Source organism: Dipodomys spectabilis, unplaced genomic scaffold (assembly GCF_019054845.1).
Source record: "Dipodomys spectabilis isolate Male_0828 unplaced genomic scaffold, ASM1905484v1 ptg000279l, whole genome shotgun sequence".
NCBI classification, from domain to species: Eukaryota; Metazoa; Chordata; class Mammalia; order Rodentia; family Heteromyidae; genus Dipodomys; species Dipodomys spectabilis.
In genome coordinates, this window is record NW_024870956.1 from 777,834 (window position 1) to 799,891 (window position 22,058).

At 38.2% G+C, this 22,058-nt stretch overlaps 1 pseudogene; it reads left to right on the top strand.

Moving 5' to 3' along the window:
• Positions 1 to 21,682: 21,682 nt before the first annotated feature.
• Positions 21,683 to 21,779, top strand: LOC122126483 (annotated as a pseudogene).
• The last annotated feature ends 279 nt before the right edge of the window (positions 21,780 to 22,058 follow it).

The following is a 22,058-nucleotide window of genomic DNA, read 5'->3' on the forward strand; positions in this document are numbered from 1 at the left end:
TGAGAATACAAGTCAACTGCTTATCACAAAGTGCTTGGGGAGCATATTAAGACTTTCAACAATGTGCCTTTCAGAACCCTGTAGGACACAAGTTTATAATGCTAGAGTCTGAGAGGCTGGGCTTATGGATGTGCTACACTTGAACCTTGAGGTCTGACTCCAATTCTGGTGTACATCAGCATTCATTTTCCTAAAAATATTTTCATAAGTAGCAAATAGGAAAATTATTTTGATTATCCCTCAATCTTTTTCCAGTTGTGTGTCTCAAACTGAAGCCTGGGCGCTGTCCCTGAGCGCTTCATCTCAAGGCAAACACTCTACCACTTGATCCACAGTGCCACATGGGGTATTTTGATGGTTGATTGGAGGTAAGAGTCTAACAGGATTTCCTTCCCTAGACTGTCTTCAAACTGTGATCTTCAGATCTCAGCCACCTGAGAAAGTAGGTTTCCAGGGCCACTGGAATCTGGAGTATTGTTTTTGCCAGACCTGGAGCTTGAAATTAGGGCCTGGATACTGTCTTTGAGCTTCTTTTTCTCAAGGCTAGCACTCTATCACTTGAGCCACACCACAGCTTCTGGCTATTTCTGAGTATGTAGCACTGAGGATTCAAACCCTGGCATTCATGCATGCTGAGCAAGCTCTCTACCACTAAGCCACATTTCCAGACACAACCTTACGATTTTATCCCTCAACTTGCCTATCCACAAGAAAAGGCTTCTGAGTATAAATCATCTAAACAAATCCGTATAGGAAGTTTTTCAAAGATAAATAAGACAAAACTCATACTGAGGACAGACACTAACCATGTGATGACTTGACAAATGCCTCCATTTAATTAAGTATTATATTTCAAAACTTAATAAAGTATTAATGAAAATTAGTCAATGTACTGAATTATTGTGTATAATTTTATAATAGATATTCACAACATAATAAATATTATGTGTATAATCATACTAAATACAATAAATAAAATGAGTAAAATAAAAATTAAATACAAAATTAATAATAATCATAATATGAAATAAACATACATATTTACCTATTTATCTTATATTACACATGTACACAAATATTTTTTCTATTGCAGGGTCTTAATTCAGGCCCTGGGAACTCTAGCTTGAAAATCTTTTCCTCAAGGACAGGGATCTTAGCCTTCACCCAAGGTGCAAAAGAGTTACATGGACAGTGAGCTCAAATCCCAGCAATCGCATAAATACTAGCCCCAGTTCCAAGACAGTGACTTAATATTTGTAACAGAAACAGTTATGTTTATTCAGTTCCATACTGAACACTGAAAAAAAATCAGTGTAGAATTTTGTACAGCTATTCAGACATCCATCCCTTAACCCCAAAGTACTTCTTGAGCACTACACAATTTTTTGTACGTTTTTTATTTTAAAAATGTTGTACAGATGGGTCACAGGTACATGAGCAAAGTAATGAGTACATTTCCTATTGAGCATTGTTGCCTCCTCGTTTGTTTTTCCCTTACCATCCCTTCCCTCCCATCTTCACAACTAACTTCCCTGCTGAGGTCAGTGATTTATTTATTTTTGGCTTGGCATGGGGTTTGAACTCAAATATTGGCAACTCTGTGCCTTCTGTCACATTGCTACAGATTCATCAAGACTCTGAGTTCAAATCCCAGGCTATTAAAGAAAACTGGCAGAAATTCCAAACCAAGGAGCTTTATTATTTCAATTTAGTTAGTTAATTAATTAATGAATTAAATAGTTAATTAATTTTGCCAACCATGGGGCTTGAACTCAGGTCATGGTAACTCTGACTCAGCTTTACTCTCCCTAGGCTGGGGTGCAGCCTCGGGACCCAAAGCTGATCCTGGGACCCTAGGCCCAGAGGGCTTGCAGGAAGGAAAAAAAGCAGAACAGCACAAAATGTGGGGAGCTGTAGAGGGCTCAGGGTTTTACAATATTTTTCTTTACCTGGTGACCATCCTGGGTCTGAATGACATGGTTTCAAAGTGGACCTGGCCTGCCATTGCTGATGGCTGACAGGCTATCAGGGAGGCCATAAGCCAACATGTCAACATAGGCCCTCAGTTCAAATCCTAATCCTTACATTTACCAATGGCAGGAGATCACAAAAGACTCGTTCCTATGCATAAGAATACTGATTGAAAGAGTAGTTCATGCATTTGTCTACTCTAAGATTGGATGCAATAATCCTAGGCTGCTGATTGACCTTAATTAATAGTTTATTAAGCATGAAAAGAATAATATTGTTTCAATGGAGACATAATAAATACCTAAGAGTTGGTAGGAACGTAGTAGATGTCATTCAGTCATAGATAGACAGCTCTGGAACTCTTTAACAATATATATTTATTTGTATAGCACCTCTGCCTAGCCATGTATTGCTGTTTTGGCCAAACTTGGGGCTTGATCTCAGTGCCTGGGAACCACCTGACAGCTTCATTGGCTAGAGGCTTCTGTACTCACACTCACCCAATCATGAATTGGGCCTGCTAGTCCCTGAGTTCATATCCCAGCACTGCCAAAAATTTAATCTTTGAGTAAGAAGCCGAGTATGACACGTTTTTCTTTTCTGGGAGAGTCCAGGGTGTCAGGCATGATAGAGAACACATCTACAAATCTAGATGGTATGTGATATGATGTAAAAATTGTAATAAATGGATAAATGGTATAGGTGTCATCAAAGACAATAAATTCTAAATAAATGGATAAAAAAGAAATAAAGTGAATAACAACACTAAACGTGATATGGACTGAACATCTGTATGGAAGTATAAATCTTACCACACCAAACACAGTATCTACTGAACATCTGTATGGAAGTATAAATCCTATCTTTAAAATGTATATAAGGAGTATGATTTCCATGCCTGAGGCTTGAATTCAGCCCACCCCCATGAGAAAGCAATGGCAGGAAATCCTGAGAAACTGGTTTCTGGACCAGGAAAAGTCATGGAATGTGATCAATCTCATCGAATGAGTAGTTCATGCATGATGTGACTAGGAAATGATAGGCAAGACTCATGGGGTATCACTTATTTGTAAAGCAGTGTTGATTAAGCGTGACAACAATCATCACAGTCATGAAATGAAGACATCTGGAAAGATCCAAGAATCAGTAGACACATGGTAGATTGGATTCCATCACAGGTTATCGTCTCTCCTACTCTATACAAATGTGTACTCATTTGCATACTACCTTCAACTTATGAATGGATGACTACTGTGTACCCTCCCCCACCCCCACCTGGGGGTCCATCTCAGGTCCTGGGAACGGCCTTACTCCTTAGTAGCTCACAGGCTGGTGTGCTCACATGGACCCATTTGTCAATTGGGTCTGCTGGTCCCCAAGTCCAGATCCCAGCAGTACCAAAAGATTCATCCTGATGTCAGAAGCCAATTTTTGCACCTGTGTTCCTTTCCTGTGCAACTCCTGGGTCTCAGCTAGGATGAAGAATACATGGGCCACCCTGTGGCCATGGGAATAGGTTGTTATCATGTGAGGGAAGTTATACCTCTCATCATATACTGAAGAAAATACACAATACATCAATGAATAGCATACAAAATAGAATAACTACACTAAATGCACAATGCAGTCCACACACGGATTTGAATATACATCCCATGTTTAAATGATGCATTCAGGACAATTGTGGCCTCCCTGGTGCTCGATCTCTGTTCCTGGGACCCTACCAGCTCCTTAGTGGCTCAGTCTGGTGTGATCATGTGGACCCATTGGGCAGTTGGGCCTCTTAGGCCCAAAGTTCAAATACCAGCACTGCCAAAATTTACCCTGTTGTGAGAAGCCAGTCATTGCACCAGTTTTCCTGTGCTGTGCAAGTCCGGGGTCACAGCTAGGATGGAGAATGCACAGGCAACTCTATATTCATGGGATTAAGTTGTCATCCAGGACACCACAGTTATAGCTGTCATCCTATACTCAAGAAAATACACAATACATCAATGAATAAGACACAAAATAAAGAGAATGACTCACCAAATCAAGATGCTGCCCATCCATGTATGGAAATATAGATCCTCTGTTTAAATGATGAATTTATGACCATATTGGCCCCCACCAGGGCTTCATCTCAGGTCCTGGGAATGGCCTACCTCCTTAGTGCCTCACAGGCTGGTGTGTTCACCATGACCCATTCACCAATTGGGCCTGCTAGGGCTTGAGTTCAAATCCCAGCACTGCCAAAAGATTCACCTTGATTTGAGAAGCCAATCGATCCACCTGTTTTCCTGTCCTGTGAAAATCCTGGGTCTCAGCGAGGATGGAGAATTCTATATAGACAACTCTATAGCCATTCGAATAGGTTGTTATCCATGTCAGCATAGTTATATCTAGCACCATACTCAATAAAATACACAATACATCCATGAATAAGACACAAAATAAAAAGAATAACTACACTGAATGCAAGATGCATATCAAACTTGTAGGTAAAGAGAGATCCTATTTTTAAAAAAAGGCGGGCTTTTTATTTTGTCCAGTACTGGGGCTTCAAATCAGGCCCTTGACGAGGCCTGACATTCTAGTCTTCAAGGATGGTGAGATTTCCCTTGGCCCAAAGTGCAACAGAGCTACCCAGACCTCAGTTCAAATCCCAGCACTGACAAAAGATTCATTCTGTTGTCAGAAGCCAGTCGTTGAACATGTTTTCCTCTCCTGTGAAAGAACCTGGCTTTCACTAGGATGTAGAATCCATAGGCAACCATATAACTATGGGAACAGATTGTCATCCATGTCAGCACAATATACCTGTCACCGTACTCAGTAAAATACACAATAACTTCATCAATTAGACACAAATTAAGGAGAAGTGCACAGAATGCAAGGTGCTGTCCACACACGTATGTAAATATAGATCCTATATTTGAATTACGAATTTATGACTAACTGGACCTCCCTGGGACTCGATGTCAGTTGCTAGGAATGGCCTATCTCCTTCGTTGCTCACAGGCTGGTGTCCTCACCTTGACCATTTCCCCAATTGGGCCTGATAGAGTGTGAGTTCAAATCCCAACACTGCCAAAAGATGAATCCTGATGTGAGAAGCTTATCGATTCACCTGTTTTCCTGTCCTGTGAAAGTCCTGGGTCTCAGCTTGGATGGAGAATGCATAGGAAACCCTCTAGCCAGGGCAATAGGTTGTCTTCCATGTAAGCACTGTTATATCTGTTACATTATTCAGTAAAATACACAACACTTACATAAGACAGAAAATAAGGAGAAAAGTACTCCAAAGGCAAGATACTGTCCACACATATATGTAAATATAGATCCTACGTTTAAATTATTAATTTATGACTATCATGGCCCACCCGGGTGATCCATGTCAGTTGCTGAGAATGGCCTAACTCCTTTGTCACTCACAGGCTGGTGTGGTCACCTTGAACTATTCACCAATTGGTCCTGCTAGGCCCTGAGTTCAGATCCCAGCACTACCAACAACTGGATCATGCAGTAAGAAGCCAAGTGTGAAACTTTTTTCCTTTTCTCTGAGAGTCCTGGGTGTCTGGCATGACGGAGAACATGTCTACAAATTTAGATTCCATGTGATAGGATGTCATCAATGTAATAAAGGGAATGGGTGTCATCATAGTAAAATTAACGGTAAATAAATGAATAAAACAAAAAGTACAAGGAACAACCACACCAAACGTGTATGGACTGAACAACCATAGGTAAGTACAAATCCTGTATTTACAATGTATATAAATAGTATGTTTTTCAAGGCAGGGGCTTGAATTTTGGCTTAGATTACAGGCCTGACTTTCTTATCTTCAAGTACGGTGAGCTTCTGCTTCTTCCACAGTGCTGTAGATTCACCAATACTCTGAGTTCAAATCCAAAGCCTGGCAGAATAAACGGGATGAATTGCAAGCCAGGGAGCTAATCCCTTTTAATTATTTTTTGCTCAGCAGGGGGCTTGAACTCAGGTTGTGGTAACTCTGCCTCAGCTTTGACACCCTATAATGGGGTGCAGCCACTCTACCCACAGTAGATCCTGGGATCCTAGATCCCCAGGCCTTGTGTGGCAAAATTGTACAGAAAAAAATGCAGCGAGATGGCCTTTTTATGTTTCCTTCTTTTGCACGGTGACCCTCCTGGGTCTGAATGACACTGTTGCAAAGGGTACTTCACCTTTCATTGCTGAAGGTTGTCAGACTATTGAGGAAGTCATAGGTCCACATAGCAGTGTAGGCCCTGATTTCGAATCCCAGTCATGACACCAATCAATGGCAGGACATACTAAGAGACTCGTTCCCATCCATGGGAATAACAAGGTAATATTATCAATGTCACAGTTGAATGAGTTGATGGTGAATGATGCTCCTATCAAATTAGACAGCATCATTTCAGAAGACTGATTTTATTTAATATTTATGAAACATTACGTACAGAATGCAATAATTTCTGGATATTGATTGATTTACTTAATAGTTTGTTAACCATGAAAACAATAAGATTAATTACATGGAGGCATAATAAATACCCAAGAATTGGTAGGAATGTAGTCTATATAACTGAATAATGTATAGACATCTCTGGCACTCTATAAAGATATACATTTACTACCATCTGTATGTCAATCTGTTCTTATTTTGTCAAACGCTGGGGCTCGGTCTCAGGTACTCGGGACTGTCTGTCAGCTCAATTTGCCACAGGATGGCAGGCTGACACTCACCCATTCATGAATTGGGCCTTGAAGGCTGTGAGTTCAGATGCCAGCACTCCCAAAAAATGAATCGTGTAATAAGAAGCTGATGGTGACACATGTTTTCCTTTTCTGTGAAAGTCCTGGGTGTCAGGAAGGACGTGCAATACATATGCAAACCTATATCCTATGTAATCAATGTGATCACTGTTCTATGTGTCATAATAGTCAATAAAATGAGTAGTCAGTACATCAATAAAACAAAAAATAAAATAACTACACTGAATGCAATATGGAATCAACATATGTATAAAAATATAAATCATATATTTAAAATGTAAACAAATAGTATGTTTTCTAGTGGTGGGCATCGATTTCAGGCCTAAGAAACAGACTTGAATTTCTTGAATTCAAGGAGGCAAGCTTCCCCTTCCCACTACGTGCAACAGCAGGGTTACCTAGACCATGAGTTCAAATCCCAGTCCTGGCAGAAAAAAAATGGCATCTCTATGCTATGTGATGCCCAATTCGTAGGTATTTCATTTGGCCTCCATTTAATGAAGGTGATTGTTTAAATGCTTCATAAAGTATTAATTAATATCGACCAGTGTCCTATAATGTAATTGTATATAATTTTATCCTTGAATCATTCAAGTACTGCCCATTTAATCATGACATACATCACATTCCTTTGGTAATCATATGAATAGGAATGAGTTTCATAGGATCTCCTGCCATTTGTTGGTGGCAGGAACAGGATTCAAGCTGTGGGCTCCAGCTCCTACCACTTAAACCTGAGGATAGGGAACTCACAGGTCTGTCCAAGAACATCAGCAAAACCAGGCATCAGTGGCTCTCAGCAGTCCTCCTTAAAACTTACAAGGCTGTGAAAGGAGGATCATGGTCAAAGTCATCCTAGGCAGGAAAGTCCTTGAGACTCCTGTCCAACTTGAGCCAACAAAGACAGAATTAAAGCCGTGTGGCTCCAGTGTTAGAGAGCTAGCCTTGATCAAAAACAACTCACAGATTGTGCCCAGATCCTGAGTTCAAGGTCTGGGAACAAACAGACATACACAACAATCTGTGCAGCCATCTGGCTAAAGTGGGTCACTCTCTTGTCCCCAACTGTATTGGACAGAGTTCCCTGGGAAAGGGGCTGCCTTCATTTTGACTCCACCCATTCTGCCTGCATCAGAAGATTCCAGCCACACCTCTATTTTTCATGGTTCTTTCTGACCAATGGGATACAAGAATGGTGGCCACGCCCACATTCCTTGCTGCCCAGTAGCACCTTGATTCGCTCTGTTTGTTGACACCACTACCTCCCCTCCGACCCGGACAGCGCCTCCCCTGTGCCCCACAGTCTGGCCCACGCCCTGCCACAAATGTGCCCCAGGGGTTAGGGTGGGGGTTGACCCAAGGATGCCACCCCCACCCCCAGCGGCCAGTGTCCAGGATACGGGGAGATGCAGGTTGGGTTAGGAGTGGGCGCCAAAGATCCCTTGCCTGGAGCAGTGGGAGCCACACAGCAGCACATCTGTGCCCTTCCACTCCCTGGTGGGAACCCAGTGGCTTTAGTCAGAGGTGGGAAGCAGCATGTCTACACCTGCCTTCTGGGTTTTTTTTCCTTTTTTTCTGGGTATGGGAGGTGTTGGATGCAGAAGATAGACACCCTTGCTGTGTGAGCCCTTGTCTTCTGTGCTCAGTCAAACTTTCACCTGAAGACAGGAGAGAGAGAGAGACAGAGAGAGACAGAGACAGAGACAGAGACAGAGAGACAGAGAGAGATAATCTTTTTCCTTGTACAGCCTGACTGTGCTCAGGTGAGTGATCAGTTGGCAAATTGCAGGTGCTGCATGGAGGAGTCTTCTGTCACCTGTCTGGATGTGTGTGTGTGTGTGTGTGTGTGTGTGTGTGTGTGTGTGTGTGTGTGTGTAGAAGTGGGTTGTAACAAGGAGGCTCAATGCTTTGGTAACTTCTACCTGCTATCTTTGAGGCATGTATAGACTTCACAGCTGAGGTCTGGGGGCCTGGAAGGGTGAGAGGATTGAAGGGGACACAGCACAGTTAAATTACAAAAACAAGGGATCTGTGTGCAATGGAGCTGTGTACTCCCTTGGGCCTGGTTGGTGGCAGTGGGAGCTTGGGAGGACCTGGGAGTGTGGCCTGCAGGGGATAGCTTACCAGGAGGACAGAGAGCATGGCCAACTCTTAGTAAAGATATGAGTTCTGCTAGTATGGAGCACAACAGCATAGGTCAGACTCTGGGTCTTCTCATCATAACGTCTGATGGGCGAGGCCAACACTATTTTAAATCTTGAGCTGTGATCTTCAGATCACAGCCTCCTGAGTACCTAGTATTATAGGCATGAGCCTCTGGCACTGGGATTCTGGTTCTTTTTGGTATATTATGGTTTGACCTCAAGGCTTTAGGCTTGCCAGTCAGGTCTTCTACCATGCGAGTCAAGCTTTTCTGAGATGGAGAATTAATATATGCTCATTCTGGGCTGGATCATGGTCTGCCTATCTGTGACAAGCCTGAGCCACTAGGCCCGTTCTTCTGTAGTTGGGATGATAGATATGTAGCGACATGCTCCGTCATTGGTTTAGATGGATTATCCCAAACACAGTCCACGGCAGCCGATTCTTGACCTGAGGTGAATCTCTGGGTAAGGCCTCAACCATTGGACTTCAATCTCCTCATGGGACAGTTGTGAGGAAACAAGGGATTGATACAGAGGGATCTCTGGAGCAGGGACAGGCACAGATGGAGGGGCCATCTGATACTGTTCTTGGCAATTCTTTGAGCATATGATAGGAAGATACCCGGAAAGATCTCAGATGGTGTGTGTTATTAACGTTGCAACAGTAATGGGATTATGAAACAAAACATGGCTCTCTTTCTTTATTACTCTATCCCCATGAGTAACGGGATCCTTCACTTTGTTCAGTTTTGAAGCTGGGGAAACTGAGGCACAGAGAAGCCGGGTGACCTACTAATGACTCCCAGCTGACAGGAAGCTCGGCCTGACTTCTCTGCCATGCTCCCTAGGACAATGGCTGCTATTCAGTCCACTTCTTGTGGTGGGAAGTCCACTTCTTTTCAGTCATGTGGCTTGAACTTTGGGCCTGGGGCAGCTCCCTGAGCTCCTCAGCTCAAAGCTACCACTCTACCAATTGAGTCACAGCACCACTTCCAGTTTTTTGGTGGTTCTTTGGAGATAAGTGTCTCACAGTTGTTCCTGCCCGGGCTGGCTATAAACCACAATCTTCATATCTCAGCCTTCATTGTACTTAGGATTACAGGCATGAGTCACCGGGACCTGGCTGAAGTGTAATTCTGACCTTCTTTCTTTCCCTTTCTCTCTCAGGAACTGATTCAATGGGTGCTGCAGGAGGTGGCCCAGCATCCCCATGTGGATGGAACCAAGGTGGTCCTCTCATTCTGAAGGTAACCTGTGGGTCAGGAGCTGTCTCACTCAGTCTGTTGTACCAGCTCCATGAGGTAAGTCCCTCTGTGCCCTGGCTACACTGTGACAGTTATCCATTGTCCATCTAGCCTTACTGGACTCATTACTGTGTTCAATGCTCTTTTCTAGCAAAAATTCCTGGCTAAAATTATGATACAGAGTTATAGAATGAAAATGTAATGCTATCTTAAGAAAGTCATTTAGGGTTCTGGGAATGTGGCTTCATGGTATGGTGATTGCTTAGCATGCATGAAACCCTAGGTTCAATTCCTCAGTACCACATAAATTGAAAAGGAAACACTGGAAGTGGTCCTGTGCCTCAAGTGGTGGAGTGTTAGCCTTGAGGAAAAAAAACGCTGAAGAATAATTCCCAAGCACCGAATTTCAGCCCCAGGACTGCCAAAAAAACAGCAACAACAACAATGAACATTTAGTTAGTAAATGCGAAATAAAGAACCCATACTTGGAATATATAATTGCTCCTTCCATACTGATACCTGACAATAGTTCCTAATACATGTACTTTACCTATGTTAGGATACTGTGTTGAAAAAATGTTTTGTTCATTAGGTCACGGCAATTAATGCTAAGAATGTGCTTAGATGTCAGGTGAAGAATAATTCTGGAAATTCAAATATTCCAGGCTTTTGAGTGGGGTCACTGCTAATCACAATGAGAAGGATAGTGTAAGTGAGATTCAGAAACTATTTTGGCCAGTCATCTTACAAAAAAGGCAGAGGCTAATTAACAGTTGTGACAGAAGAGAAGGAATAACTCCAGATGGAAAGAATAAATGATAGTAACTAAGGTATAGCAGAAACCATTCTAGGGAACCATTTTTGCTTATTAAAGAACTAGTATCAACTAGGCTTATTCCTCATTGCCTTTAGCATTCAAAATCTCCTAGGCTAGTTCTTAATCTCTGTGTGATGAATGTATCTCCTTCTATGCTGATCTTTCATACCTGATCTCCTTTGCTTTCTAAAAATCTGTCTTGCTGTATTTATCTATGAATATTCCTAATACTAAATACACCTACAAAGATGAAAGAGGATGCTAATGTAAGAGTCCCATAGCTCATGAGTCATTAATGTAACAAAATGGAAAAAGAGGACATATTTATTGCTACCTTAATTATTCTGAAAAGCTGCAATGTCACATCCTATGGTTCATATTTCCATTCTTTGTCTACATAGTGACATTAAGTGCACACAAATGCAAATATGAGCGGGGTGCTGGTGGCTCATGCCTGTAATCCTAGCTACTCAGGAGGTTGAGTCCAGAGGATTGTGGTTCAAAGCCAGCCTGGTCAGGAAAGTCCATGAAACACTTAACTTCAATTAACCCCAGAAACCCGGAAGTTGTGCTGTAGCTAAAGTGGTAGAGTGCTCAAGTTGTGCTGAAGAGCTGAGAGACAGTGCCCAGGATCAAGGTTCAATCCCCACAACCAACAAAAAAGTGCAAATATAGGTTTAAGTTTCCCCCAAAGGAATGATGAAGTCAATAGTAATCTTCCCAAATGATTTAGTAGTGCACCTACTTTTGCTGAGTTATTTGTTATGGCTTCTTTGCTAAACATATTCTCTTCTTTAAAAATTGTCAAATGTTAGCTTTATAATAAACTTCATCTAATATTTCTTGGTTCAAAAGAGAAGTCCATAGAGTTGATGTCACTTAGCATTCTTACTGTCTTAGTTCAAAGCTAACCCAGGCAAGAGAGTCTGTCAAACACTTATCTGTAATTAAAAACCAAAAAAGCCAGAAGTGGAGTTTTGGCTCAAGCAGTGGAGTACTAGGTTTGGGCCAGGTAGGAAAGAAAGACAACTGTTCAGGGACAGAGGCCAGTCTCTAAGTTCAAGCCCCAGAACCAACACAAACTAAACAAACAAGCAAACAAACAAACCCTGGGTATTTCTTTGGGACTCTCCTTAAAATAGTGGTGGTCCGAGAAGAGGTTGCTTTTGCTGATCATACTCACTGGATCCTGCTTTTTTGGAATTCTTATTGCTATGGAAAACTCAAGACAGACTAAAGGAATTGAAAACTGATTCCTGCAACAAGAGAATCATCTCAGGAGTGAAACATCCATCCATAAGACACTTTAAAACCTCCATATCTTTGCTTCTTTGCAGTAGAACACTTTTAAAACAAAGTTACTTCCTTTTGTTCTATGCCTGCCTTCAAATGGCATATTGTTTCCTTTTGCAATACTCTCAACCAGAAGTTTACAGACAAGTTTTATATGAGTAAAGGACACACTCAAAAAAGTCAGGGACAGAGTTTCCTTCCAGCCTTGGATTCTTTTCTTGTACAGTACAAAGGAAAGCAATAGTTAACTTGAACTTTGTCATTTCTCTATGTTCAATTCCTCTCCTGGGATAACTTTCCACATCCAGTAACAGTTACTTCCACTTACTTCCAGTAACAATTTATGGTGCTACTCCAGAAAAAAATGAATGTTTTCTGGCTTCATTGAAATAGCACAAAGACACTTTTGGACATGAGGTAACACGTGTTTCAGAGACAACTTAGTAAAGTCAAATGCAATTTAAATTGCTTATAAATACATTATCCATGAGAATATTTTGTTCAAACTTCTCATGTGCTCTGGAAATTAAGGTGAATTTTAAATGGTAAGAAGGTTCTCAGATCATTTTTTGGGAGTCTATATGCTGTGCATTAATTTCCCAACTGTACATGAGTTAACAGTAAGAGAAACAATAGCAATTATAGGAGAAAAAGTAGTTCTGTGTTTATGTATAAGTGTTCAATACAATATACAAGACTCTACAAATAAAAAATTGAAACAATAAAGCTAAGTCCTGTATGTAGATTTATGGGAGTGATATAGAGAAAGCATTACTCTTAAGTGGAACATGAAGCATGAGGCCACTCCCTTTCTAAATCACGCTTGCTAATCATGTAAATGTGCAAAAAGGAGAATGGAAGAATGATTCTGTTTCCAATGCAAGTCACATATGGGAGAATAGACTTCACTGGAAAAAAGACTCTATCTTGAGGGAACAGGAATTATACTAGCAATGAACCTGGTGGCTAAGATCATATTTCTTTTTCTTTCCTTTTCTTATATTCCTTTTTATTGTTGTTGTTTTTCATGGCACTTGAAATATGGGACAGGGCGCTGTCCTTCTGAAATGCAGCTCAAGGCTAGTGCTCTTCCACTTGAGCTACAGTGTCACTTCCAGTTTTCTGGTAATTATTGGAGAAAAGAGTCTCCAGGACTTTCATACCCGTGCTGGCTTTCAACCCCAATCCTCAGATCTCACAACAACTTGTTTTATGATCACATTTCTAACAGTGTACACTCAGGATATGTAATGTATATGTTCATCTATCTTTATATGAATTCTTGAGTTAAAAATCTGGGCTACAGTTAGACTTTACACTCACAAAAGTGTTTTAAGTTTAAAAGTTGATACTTCCGGAAAAATAAAACCTAAGAATGTAAAGGAGTCTGGGAAGTTCAATTTGCATCCAGCTTGGACAGTATAGGCTTTGAGACACTACCTATAATTAACCAGCCAAAGCTGGGATACCAGTCACGAGCAAGATTGCTGAATTACAGCTTTAGGTTTTTGCATACAAACATACATACAAACATACCCGTACACACAGAGGCACTTATAGGTGCACACAAAAATACACAAATGAAACAACTCTCAGAATATGTAGAAAAGTTAGAAAACAATAGAAAATAGGACCTGAGTAAAACTAGAATCAAGTGATAACTTTTAATATTAGAAATCCTTCAAGTGAACTTTCCCCCAGAAGTTGAGAATATTACATAGGTAGGGACCAGAGATAGTAAGAGAGTCAAGCAAGCATTCTTAACGGGATAGGATACATGGTGGAATGAATCAGGGAAGCCTGCAGGTGCATCTTAAAATGTTCCTGTCCTGTGTCAAATTTTAAAACACCTTTGAAAATAGTACATACACAGTCTGAGCAGTCAGTCTAGTGGATAAAATCATGGGAGAAGTTCAGAAATTCTAGTCTGTTTCTAGATTAAATAAAAAAAAACTATGGCAGGGCAATGTGATAAAAGCCTGGAATTCTAGCACTCAGACAAGAGATTAGAGAGTGGAATTACATAACGATACCTTCCCTGGACCAGGTAGAATAATTTGTCTCAGTAAAACAAACCAAACAACAAGAAAGGAATACACCGTTGGAAGTTTGGCCTAATTTTGTCATTATGTTTTGAGAAGTCAAGTTTCCTATTGAATGCACCTCATACATATCCTCACTTGTGTTTTAAATGCTCTCATCATTACAGAACATTCGTAGATGCAAAATAGCTCATGATTCCCATCCCTCATTCTGTTGGATTCCAAATAAATGTTGAAGGATTACAAAAGCTTAAGTCTAGAGAAACAGCAAAGTTCGTCTAATGTAGGGCTTTGTAGACCTTGTTAAATTAGAATTTAGATTTAAAATATATTTTTTGGGTTTGTTTGTAATTTCAGATTCTATAGGATACTACAAAATTCTTTTAAAGTAGAGGGATTAATTGAAAAATTCACAAATAATTCTGGCATTCTATTTGCCTAGATATTCTTTCATGACAGTTATAATTAGAACATAGTTAATAGATAATTTGCAGAGTTCATGTATACCATGTTAATATGAATAATCTAGACAGAGTTGCCAAAAATGGATGACATTAATTCATACATTTAGAAAAACCAATTTTTAAAGGTTTGGTTTAATATGGTATGAAGAGAGTAATTGTGTGACATCTTCTTTCTTCTACCTATATGTACCGGAGGAAGCCATTTCCTTATTTACGTGCCTCAGCATACATGGAGAAAAATGCTAGGTTTGGGATTTGTTTTCAGTTTTGTTTTGTTTTTTTTTTTGGTTCATCCTAGAACTTGAACTCTTGGCATGGACAGGGTCTCTGATCCTGTTTATGCTCAAGACTCTTGCCCTACCACTTCAACCTCAGTGCCACTTGAGTCTGGCTTTTGCGGAGAAGTTTTTTGGAGATAATATTCTAAGAAACCTTCCTGCCTGGGAAGGCTTTGAATCATAATTTTCCTATCTTAGCATACTGAATATCTATGATAGTTAAAAAAGTCTAAATATAAATAATATTTGCAAGTGTTCTGATCTCAAGAATACCTGTGGAGGAAAAATGATGCAGCTCAGTTTATTGTGGTGTTCTTTTCAGAGCAAGGAGGGTGTCACATTAGCAGAGGTGTAGTATTTTTTCAAAATAGAGATAAGGTATTCATGATGTGAATTAAGGAATTTTAAGGTGTCCCTTACAAGTTGGAAACTGTTGGGCTAGGATGACTTTATGGCATAAATCTTGGGATTGATGGTCATAGACATAATATCTTACCCTTATAAATAATTGCTTACTCTTGAAGAATTAATTATTACACATGCTTCACAGTTTTATCCTCTACAAGAATATGGCTATTTTTCTGTTTACTTCTCAATCTGTAACACCCCATTGGAAACTGCATCTATTGCAGAATTACATAACATGCAAACAGGTACTGTTTTGAATCTCTTAGGAATGTTGAGAATTTAAAAATGAGTAGTTGTTAGTCATAGGAATTTTGAAGAACATATATATTCTGTCCTCTTAAAAACTTACTTACTTTTAAAATTATGGGTTTCCATAGTATTAAACTGGGTCCAGTCGTGGGGCCTGAACTCTGGGCCTGGGCGCTGTCCCTCAGCTCTTCAGCTCAAGGCTAGCGTTCTACCACTTGAGCCATAGCACCACTTCCGGTTTTATTCATTTTTGCTTATGTGGTGCTGAGAAATCGAACCCAGGGCCTCAAGAATGCAAGGCAAGCGCTCTACCACTGAGCCATCTTCCCAGACCCTGTTTTCTGTTTTAGAATGAGAAAGTACTAAATTTATTCTTTTTTGAAAAATTTGGCAAGTATATTGTGAAAATATTGTCTAGTTGGATAACATTCAAGTTGATGAACCTCTGATAAAGAAGGAGTAATTAATTCAAATTAGATGCCAAATAGTATTGATTTTTAAAATGTTACTACATAAAGAATATTATTTACTGTTCCAATACAGTGAAATTATATTTTATGCAGCTTATTTTTTCAATTTTATTATCAAAATGATGTACAGTGGGGTTACAGTAATTGTAAGGTATTAAGTCATAACTTTTCAAACTTAGTAACCCTCTCACATTTTTCTCACAGTTTTCCTTCACCCCTTCACCCCTCACAAGTTGTAAAGTACATTTCCAACATATTGTCTTGTGAGTATTGCTATTGCATTGGTTTGCCTTTTGTCCTTTGTCTCACCATTATGCTCACCATTGTCTCACCATATAGCAGGGATAAACCATAGGGGAAAACCCCAAAGAAAATAGAAATCACATAGTTCATCAAAAACAACAATCACAAATGAAAAAAAAAATCTGGTTCCATATCTTGGAATTCATTTTGCTTAGCATCAGCTAATGTGGTTGCATATATGCATAACAAAGCCACTGGAAAATAATAGCTGCATGGATACTATATCATGAAAACAACATGTTAACATTTTGATGGTAAAGGTGGAATTAGGATTGGTGAATTTGCGGTTCTGATAAAGGATTTTCAACAGTTTTAAAGTTATGACAGGTAAAATTTAATAGTTCAAAATTTTTAATAACAGCCTATTAAGAAAATTTAAAATTGCCTGGAAGAATAGGCTTTCATGCAAAGAAATCCAAGGAGACTTAGTAGAGAGGGAGCAATGTGGATGAAGATGGCTCTTTTTCAAACTAAACAAACAAACCTCAGAAACCTTGCTGTAAATCCTGTAGGTTCCCTTGGAATTGTCCTTACCCAGGAACTATATTATCACTGTTTGAAAGAAGGTTGTATTGGAATTTAAATTAAAATTTCTTAAAAATATAAGACATCAAAATTTGTGAATTTACCTTTAATTACCAAACAGTAATTCTCTTAAAAAGTTAATTTGAGTCAAAATATTTAGGGAGAAAGTACCCTCCACAATGAAAGAAGGTGTTGGGATTACACATTTCTGTTTGTAACACTTTCCACAATGTCTTTGGACATGAAGCAGTGAAACACAGAAAAAAATTTGATTGGATACTTCAAACCAATGATTTCACATTTCTAAGTGGCTCACAAAAAATAATATTCTTATTAATATGAGGTAGTGAAGACTTCTTTTATTACATATGCCAAAAAGTTCAGAAAAGAATTGAGCAAATGGAAAAATTAATAATAAAAGTTTTCTTAGAAGCCTTAGCTAAGCGTATTGACTTCAGCAGTGAAGGGAGGCCAAAACTTTTTGATGTAAATTGTGTTAGTATTTTTACTCCCTAAAGTGATTTTACAGAGCCCATTTGGCTCACTACAATGCAGAACTGATTGAATGAAGACATGAAAATACATTCCACATCCAAATGAGGCAACTTGAAGACTTTTAAAAGAGAAATAATGAAGATGTAGCAGTGGTGGAGCCCGTATGGTCCTTCAGCTTCACTAGACTAGAAGCCAAGAAGCTGTGATTAATTGGAACTCTGGCAAGACCTAAGAGTAGGACATAGAAGTAGGACATAGAAGCATTTTCCTTTTGTAACAGACACTTTCTTCCAAGGTATGGGTGATTTAACTCTATTCTCCTCCATACATCTTGGTGAACAAATGCAAGACCAAGAGAAAAATGATCTATTAAAATAATTTTGCATAGAATAACTTCACTGTTCCTGATATGGTATCTAAGGAGAATCTTAAGAGAGAAGATAAAAAGTGCAGTATTTTTTGGTTTCCTCTAAGCATCTTGTTAGCAAAATATATCTTTGAGGTTAGACAATTCTGATTGAACCAACAAGTGATGGAGTACTTATTTTTGTGGGCACTTTAGACACAAGAAGTCTTTCAAGGTAAAAGAAAAAATATATAGCCAAATATTTGTGATCACAGCCTCTTGGACTGTTTTCTGGAGACAAAGTTTTACATTAGATTTCTCCTTATTAACATAGATGTTGTTTCATGGCAACCAAATACAAGAGGGAAGTTTTATGGACTCACTTGGCCAATTAAACAGCATGAAAGAAGAAAATGGCAAATAATATTTAATGAAATTACTTTGACCAATTACTTTGCCAGAAGAAAGAAGGAAAAATATAATTCAAAATCAATTGACTTAAAAGTATGAAGAAAGAGTAGTGAAGAGAAATTAGAGAAAATATAGAGGATTGTTTTCTCTCCAGTGGAGTAATGGGTTCTTGAACTTGTTTCTTCCATTCTACCTCACAAGCTACCAAGTGTGTCTCAGGACTGGATTATCTAGTTCAGACAGAAAACTCATAGAAGTAAGATACTGTATGCAGCAGATATAGGTGATTTATAACCTTAGACAATCTATTTAATTCTGTTCAAAATTCTCCCCTATCCCAAACTTCCCTCTTTGAACAGCTTTGTTGGCTTTTCCCAAGACTGCCCTTCATTAACTGATTAAAATTTTGAGTGGTCATATTCATACTCCCTAGAGATTGCTGTTTGGTTGTGATTTTTGTGTGTTTTTGTTTCTTGTTGTGTTTTTTAACTGAATTTTAAAAGTTTGTGCAATTGTGTTACAATTAAATATATGCATCTAATTGTCCAATGCTCCTAGATCAGAGTCACTCCTTCTATCATTCTCAACCAACCCTTTCTCCAAGATTTATTTCCAATTTACCACTTCCTTCATCATGTGTATACATTCAGTATTCTAGCTGTATTTGCCCCTTGTTCATTTTTCATTCATTCTATTTCTTTACTATAATTCCTCTTTGGTTTCAACTTCCTGATAGTCATTCTGTTAAACTGTCTATTAATACTTTGAAAGATTTATATACATTCCATGGAGTTTCAATCCTGCATATTCTTGAAATGATGTCAGCTTATATTTCCATAATTCATTCATCTGCAGCAACAATTTGCAAGACTGGAGACGGGAAGCACCTAAACATGATTTTATTCTCAACCGTTTGGAAGATTAATCTTTATTCAAAAAGAAAGTTAAAAAATGGCTTAGAATGTATTCCTAACTATGAATTTTTATAAATGGCTTTGTACAATGGTGTGATTCTTTTATTTTACATGCAATAATATTTTCTACTACCTATAAGTTTTGGAAAAAGAAGAAAAATAAATTTATTCCTAGATAGGAATGTGATAGAAATAGAAGACAGATATTAGGTTTGTAATATCTCTGATGAGTACACATATTCAAGACTTAAAGTCATATTTCTTACTATGTTAGACAGAGGGAAAACATAAAGTAACATATGATAAGGCAACTATTTGTGATTTTTTTAAAATGTACCTTATTAAATGATGAAATTTATTAGCTAACGTTTGGGTTTGAAATTTAGGAGGCTGACATATTTAACACATTTCTGAAAGGCCCTTACTGAAAAACACAAATTGTGGGTGGTACTATTTCTACACTTTAATGAATGGTTGAACATGTTTGGCATTAGTGCTGTGTAAATAATTCAACTCTATTGTAACTTGCTCCCTACACTTGAAAAACTTGTAATGTCACTAAGTATCATCAACTTGTCAAATGTTATTTTTGTGAAAGTGATTTTAAAAAGTTTATTTGAAAAGGAATATACTTTCAGGAGATTAAATGTAGATTATCATTGGTTTGAGAGTGACATTTTTATACCACAGAAGCATGTTGTACTGAAATCCCAGTGTTTTGTAGCACTCCTTAGTGCTTCAAATGTTTTTCTGAATTACATTTGACCTCTAAGTCAAGTTTTCGGGCTTTGGTAGACCAATTATAGATCTATCCTTCTAGGAACTATTTTTTGTCCCACTTATGTTGTAATAAAATCTTTCATTAATCATAGGTGAGGGGTATTAAAAATAATCTTATGACACTTTGTGAACTTGTTCACTCGTATGGGCTGGTCATCTGTAAGTTGAATGTTTGAATTACAGTACTTTCTCTCAAATTTTGTGATCTCATCCTTCATTTTAAGTTGCCTTGCATTTCACAATTGCTTACTGCTAATTCCTGCATCTCAAGGAATTGGGGCCCTGAAATATAGGAAATGCGAAATTGAGATGGGTCTTCAATTACTTTGTGTTGATATGTTGCATGGGCCTTGGTGAAAAGTCTTGCCCCTGTTATCTGATGATGCAGGTAACTGGGCCCTGGGATCCTAGGACCCATGGGTACTGTAGAAGAATAATATTTTTTAGATATCTTAGCAAAAATTGGGCATAATCAGTAAGAATGCTTCAGAAATATGGACAAAAACAGTTTGGGACAAGCAAGTTAAAACAATAAACAGAGCAGCAGAGTAAAATCCATTACAGATTAGAAGAAAGTATTGTTTTTTTATCATGTGGATTCAGAAGACCAAGGACAGTTATAATGTATCACAAGTTTATACTAAAAAGATTGCATTGATACTTTTTCTAGTCTAATATATATTTGAAACCTAAATATTTATATTCCAATTCTATTTATTGAAGTAAATATCAATTTATTTGTCAAATTATCAACTAATTCTAGTAAATTTCATTGTGTGAAATATAAAATCAGCACATATAAATATAAAATATATAACTATATAATATGATTAAAAGACACACGTTTTGTATTGTTCTGTTGTAGTTACTGTATGAAAGGCAACTCTGTTTTAAAGTATTATTCCATTATCTCTACTTCAGTGTTTGATAGAGTTAGACCTAAAGCTTTATCATTTGTAGATTTACAGCGTGGAGGCAAGAGGAAACACTGTGATTAAAACATTATCAATTTAATGCCTAATAACGAGGAGAAACATATGCACTTCTCCTGTAACTATGAAAATATTTGGTGATAAAAAGGTAGTAGTGTAAGTTCCTGGTAGGAACTTACAGACAGGCCAGGACATTAAATAATCATGCATACGAACAATTTTTTCACCTTCTTGGCTTTAGCTACTTTTAAATGGAAGGTATAATAAACAATTATATTTTGATAAAATACCTTCTAGTCTGAACAGTTCTGTTTGAACGGTTCATCTCTCTATGATCTCTTGTAACCAAGATTAGTTTTGTTCTAGTAAGAAAATCTTTGGTGTCAGGGTAAGGTATTCTGGTTGGTCTGTTCCCACATGGAAGAAGGGTAAAGGCTCAGGTAGACATTTGTTCCAGTAACACGTCATTTGGGAAAATGTCAGCTGAAGAAGTTTAGAAGTAGCTCTTAAGCAACGCTTAATTTGAATCCATTAGGTCCACAAAGCTGGATAAATAAGTACTTGAAAAAGCCATCACCTTTGGACCTATCTATAAATAATTGAGAGTATGATCAAATTCCAAATAAAAAGACTTAAGATACTCATTGACAAAAAAAGTTTGCAAATGTGAGCAATCGACTAATCAATATAATTTTTTCCACTATTCACAGAATTTTAGGGGAATAAGATCAATAGCATTGTTAGAAACAATAAGGTTTCCTTGTTACAAGTAGGCACCCATAGATATAAGCCTGCATAAAGATTCCATCATTAACTATTAAATTTAGAGGATACTACATGCTTCAGCAGCACGTATACTCAAATTACAATACAGAGATTAACATGGCACTTGCACAAGGATAATATGAAAATTTGAAAAGTATTCCATATTTTTCATTCTTCAGATGCAAGAAATGAAAAAAAGTGATTAAAAAGTTGATTACAAAATTACACGTGTAACAATACATGTAATTCATATAATTAAATTTAGTTTGACATCAGTGTATTAAATCTTCCCCTCAGAAAGGCGTTTACATAGCATAAACTTTACAAAATTTTTCAAATTAGACAACATTGTCATTTTATCCCAAAGAAAAATAATATTAAGACCTAGAAAAAAAGGGATCAAACTGTTTCTATATGGAATGCAATCGGAAAGGACACATTAATGAAC